General features: G+C 43.0%; 1 pseudogene; it reads right to left on the bottom strand.

Annotated features, from left to right (window-relative positions):
• Positions 1 to 3,396: 3,396 nt before the first annotated feature.
• Positions 3,397 to 5,224, bottom strand: LOC110743030 (annotated as a pseudogene).
• Between the last annotated feature and the right edge of the window lie 371 nt (positions 5,225 to 5,595).

Here is a 5,595-nt window from a genome sequence, read left to right as displayed (position 1 = left end):
ATTCCAATAGATGGCAGTATTGGCCAACTTTTTCCTTAAAAACGTAGGTTCTTTTCAAGATGCTAATTAAACCTTGTTAGACACAATAGATATATTTTGTGTAATTTCTCAATGAGAATTTGTATGTGTAGTTTATTATATATTGTGCTCTATATTGTAAAAAATAACAAAAACCCTGAAGTGGTAATGTCGTAGGCAATAATAATGCAGTAACCGAGGTATGAATGCACAGTTTTGAGCACTAAAACACACTAAGGGCTTTGTTACGGACTGAAATATGTCCTCTCCCCAGAGTCACAGGATTATGAAGCCATAATCCTCAATGCGACTATATTTGGAATCAGGGCCTTTAAGGACATAAATAAATTAAATGAGGTCATAAGAGTGGAGCCCCAGTCTGATAGGACCGGTGTCCTTACAAGAAGAGGGAGATTCCCCAGGGAGTCCTCTCTCTCGGCTTGGACACAAAAGAAAGGCCATGTGAGGACACAGAGAGAAGGTGGCTGTCTACGAGCTAGGAAGAAAGGCCTCACCAGAAACCAACCCTCACAGCAGCTCGATCTTGGACTTCCAGCCTCCGGAACTGTGAGAAAAATAAATGTTTGCGATTAAAGTCGGTTGCACGTTGTTAAGGCGGGCCTAGCAAATGAATACAGGCTCTTTCCTAACATTGTCTCTTTAAGAGCTCACCAGCCTGAGGTAGGAATCATTCCATCTGTATTACTAATGAAACCGCTGAGGATCAAAGGGGTGAGTAAATTGCTTAGCAGTGCCTAGGTTTTATGTAATGAGTTTGGCTAAAACGGTAGAGCTCCCTGATTCTAACCTCCCTGCAGGCTTTCCACCACATCCACTGACCTCTACATGGCGAAAACCAAGGGTTCACTCTGTCTTCAGGGAGCTCCACCCAGCAGCCGCGTTTGACAGAGCTGTTCACTTTCTCTTCCTGGAGCTGTGGCTTCCAGAGTCCGTGCTCAGCAGTTCCGCTCCTTCGGCTACTCCTCTTTTAGGTGAGTTTTGTTGGTGTCCTACATTTCCCTGACTCTAAACATTGGAGAACTCCACGTCCAGCCTTGGGCCTCTTCCCTGCTCATCCACAAGCACTCCCTAGGTGACCTCAGCCACAGCCTCCAAACTGGTTTTGCTGCCTCCACACTTGTCCCCCTGCCCTGACCGAGCAGCCAAGGTGACTCTGTTAAGATAGGAAGCAGATTGCGCCATTGCTTGACTCAAGACCCTCCAAAGTCTCTGATCTCACTCAGAAGAAAAGCTGAGGGTTTTTTTGTTTTTGTTTTCTTGTGTGTGTTTTTTTTTTTTTTTTTTTTTGATGGAGTTTCACTCTTGTTGCCCAGACTGCAGTGCAGTGGTGTGATCTCGGCTCACCGCAACCTCCACCTCCTGGGTTCAAGCGATTCTCCTGCCTCAGCCTCCACAGGTGCCTGCCACCACGCCCGGCTAATTTTTGTATTTTTAGTAGAGATGGGGTTGCCCCATGTTGGCTAGGCTGGTCTCGAACTCCTAACCTCAGGTGATCCACCTGCCTGGGCTTTGCAAAGTGCTGGGATTACAGGCATGAGCCACAGTGCCTGGTCAAGCTAAGGTCTTTATAACATCTCCCTTTGGTGCCAACAGCTCCACCCCCCAACTCCCTTCACTTCTCCATTTCTCTCTGGCCTCCTCTGTTGCTCCTCTGTCCTTAGCTCACTCATGCCTACCACACAAGCCAGCCATGCTTCTGCCTCAGGGCCTTTGCACTCACTGGTTTCTCTGCCTGGAATGTTTCTCTGGTAATGCAGATGCCACCATATCCTTGGAGACATCCTTATCTCAACTGCAAACCACCCTCCCTCTCAGTACTTCCTGACTTCTTTGTTTATGTTTTTCCTTCAGCCCATACCATTCATTATCTGCCATACTATATATTTTACTTACCTTGTTTATTTTCTCTCCTCTGGAATACAAAGTCTACAAGGGCAGAGATTTTTTTCTTTTGTTTTCATGGTTCTAGGCTCAAAACCTCTAACAATGCATGGCACATGGAAGATGTGAGAATTTGCTGAATAACTGAATGGCACCATGTTGCTTCACCTAAGGATAATGACTTAGAATAGGAAAAATGTACTGTGCAAAGATCAGTTCTCAATAGCTGTCTACATCTCAGAACAAGAAAAATTAGATGTAAACTGTTGCACAAAGGATTAGATGATTTTTTTAAATCACATTGGAGATAAGTATTGCCATAAGCCATATAAGCAAAACAATCAAATCTCTGGAGACATTGGAAAATAAGATTGATTCTAAATTTGCTGCTGATGTTTACCATTGCTTTGCATAAAGGCAAAAGGAAGGGCTGGCCAACTTCTCATGGTTTTCCAAGTCCAGGTGTCTATGGCTGAAATAATAGACAAGGAGTAACACTGTAAAATTTGGCAGAGCTGGGAGACTGCTTGAGGCCAGTGGTTCAAGATAAGTCTGGATAGCATAGAGAGAGATTCTGCCTCTAAAACAAAACAAAATAAAAGACAAAACAACTAATTCTGTTTTTTTTTTGTTGTTGTTGTTGTTTTAACACAACAACAAACTTGACTATGAAAATTATTGCTGGGTGCGGTAGCTCAGGCCTGTAATTCCAGCACTTTGGGAGGCCGAGGCGGGTGGATCACCTGAGGTCAGAAGCTCAAGACCAACCTGGCCAACATGGTGAAACCCTGTCTGTACTAATAATACAAAAAATTAGCCGGGCGTGATGGTGCCTGCCTGTAATCCCAGCTACTCGGGAGGATAAGGCAGGAGAATCACTAGAACCCGGGAGGTAAAGGTTGCAGCGAGTTGAGATTGCACCACTGCACTCCAGCCTGGGCGATAAGAGCAAAACTCTGTCCCCCAAAAAAATTATTATGTATAATTCATTCAAGGCCTGTATGACTCAGTTCCCTTAGAAAAATGTCATAATTTTTATGATATTACTGAATACCATTGGCATTATTTGTGTAGCCCACTTAAATGAAGTCAATAACATGATTAACTGGCCTATTATCTTCATGTCAGGCCAACGTTATTTGGATTTTATAAGTTAGGGTGAGATACAAATAAGTGAAAATATTTTTTCTAATGAATAATGGTGAATCTAAAATAGGATCGACTTGGCCGGGCATAGTGGCTCATGCTTGTAATCCCAACATTTTGGGAGACTGAGGCAGGAGGATTACTTGAAAACAGGAGCTTGAGACCAGCCTGGGCAACAAAGGGAGAACTCTTCTCTAATTAAAATAAGAATAAAAAATTAGCCAGGTGTGGCAATGTTCACCTGTGGTCCCAGTTACTTGGGAAGCTGTGGCAGGAGGATTGTTTGAGCACAGGAGTTCAAGGCTGCAGTGAGCTGTGACTGCACTTCAGCCTGGGCAAGAGAGCAAGACCCTGTCTCTAAAAAAATAATAATAATAAATAGGACTGACTCGCATATGTAAGCAACTATTTTGCTACCAGTGACAGAATATATGTGATGATGTTTTCTAGTCTTGTGACTGGTTTCTCAGTTGTATGTTTTATTTTTAGAATCATTGTTTCCAGGCTGTGTTGTTTGGAAACTCAGCTGACAGATGTATGAATCTGATTCCAAGGTCTCTGAGAGCTGGAAAGGGCCTCAGAGATGGTTGGGACTGATACTCTTGCATTACAGGTTAGGAAATGCAACCCGGAGACAAGAAGAAACTTGCCCAAGGACATAACAGCCAGCCTGTGGCTAGGCTGATACTAGAATCCTGTTCTTCCCATTCCAGTCGCATGCTACTCAGGAAACTCATCAACATTCCAGAATATTGAGTGTTTCCTACCTGTTACATTAGCAGTTTTTGAGAAGGGTATATATTGTAGTTAAATTAATCAGCTCTGGGAAAATATGGGTGCTGCATGGGAATAGAGACTGCCATTTGAGAATCACTGCAGAAATGACAAAACCCTGAGAATGAAGAATGGGCCTGAAATAGTCCTGGCACTCTGCTCTTCCACCAAACTGAACTGCAGCTCTAAGGAAAATGACTTCACGTCTGTCACTCTAAAGCCTGTTCTAAGATCACATCCCCTCTGGCTCTCCCTAATACTTCTGATTATAGTTGGTAATGATGCCCATTAAATGTCTTTGGTTTCTTGGTACACAGAGAGAAGGTAAATAATGGGTTCATGATTTAGGTAAGAATACACAAATATTTTTCACACTATAAATCTGCTTTCTATTCAGTTAAATATTAGACCATCTGGTAATGGAGAAAATGTTTGAAAAATCTACCTAGGTTAACCTAAAATGTTGCATTTCCTGCCTTCGGGCTTTGAATTTTTAAGTTTCATGTCTTCATAGATGGTGATCAGGATAAAAGTAATATCTCTCTTATATTTGTGCACATGTTTAAGTCTGTGTACATATACATATAAGTCATATAACAAGCCCCATGCCAGTGTGCTTAGGAAACACAAGAGTGCTAAAGACTAGAGTCAAGTTCCTCTAAGCAACTCAGGGTATGATCACTTATCACTTTTTTTTTTTAAGTGTAATTTCCATTTTATTTTTCTCTAGAGAATAGTCCGTCTTCAGTCTTTAAGGACTCAGCTCTTTACACGGGCTTTGGTGGGGGTTGTGGAGCAGCACCTGCAGGTCTAAATCAGGGCTGGGGGTGTTTGGTCCTTGCGGGCTTCATGAGATGGATTCCTGACTACTTTGCTGTGAATTGCATAACTCATACAGTAATGTAGCTTCACAAACATTTTGAGAAGCACATAGGCATCGAAGACGCTCGCTTCAGAAATGTCCCTGACCGCTGCGACCTCCACTATGTTTTGGATGACGAATTTCTTAATGGCCTTGTCCTTGGGCACACATAGGGCACAGTTTGTGCAGCAAATAGGCTGCACGTGGCCAAGGCACAACCGTTGTTCTTTCTTTTCTTGGTCATCTGGGAGGCACGGACCGGAGAGAGGACTATCACATTGTTTTGTTAGGCATAGTTTGCTAGTGTATGAGTATTCTGGCACAATTATATGATACTGAAAGTAGGAATCATAAACATGAGTAAGATTTGGAATCCTGTGTATCAAGTGGCAATGAGTACATTAATGATGAAAATGACAGCAAAAGCTAAAAGTAAAAAAGAAGGCCTTAAAGTGCAGTTTTCAGCTCTTTTTTTTTTTTAAAGTAGTGACAGGGTCTTGCTGTATTGTCCAGACTGAAGTACAATGGTGCAATCATAGCTCATTGCAACCTTGAACTCCTGGGCTCAAGAGATCTTCTCACCTCAGCCTCCCAAAGTGATGGGATTACAGGTATGAACCACTATGCCTAACCAGAACATTTAAGTCACTAAAGCTAAATGTTAAAAACAATCATCCTCCAGGCTCGGTGGCTCACACCTGTAATCCCAGCACTTTGGGAGGCCTAGGCAGGTGGATCACCTGAGGTCAGGAGTTCGAGACCAGCCTGGCCAACATGGTGAAACCCCGCCTCTACTAAGAGTACAAAAAATTAGCCTGGCCTGGTGGCACACACCTGTAATCCCAGCTATTTGGGAGGTTGAGGCAGGAGAATTGCTGAATCTGGGAGGTAGA

Source organism: Papio anubis, chromosome 6 (assembly GCF_008728515.1).
Source record: "Papio anubis isolate 15944 chromosome 6, Panubis1.0, whole genome shotgun sequence".
Taxonomy (NCBI): domain Eukaryota; kingdom Metazoa; phylum Chordata; class Mammalia; order Primates; family Cercopithecidae; genus Papio; species Papio anubis.
Note: the sequence above shows the minus strand (reverse complement) of the source record. Positions and strands in the feature narration are given on the sequence as shown.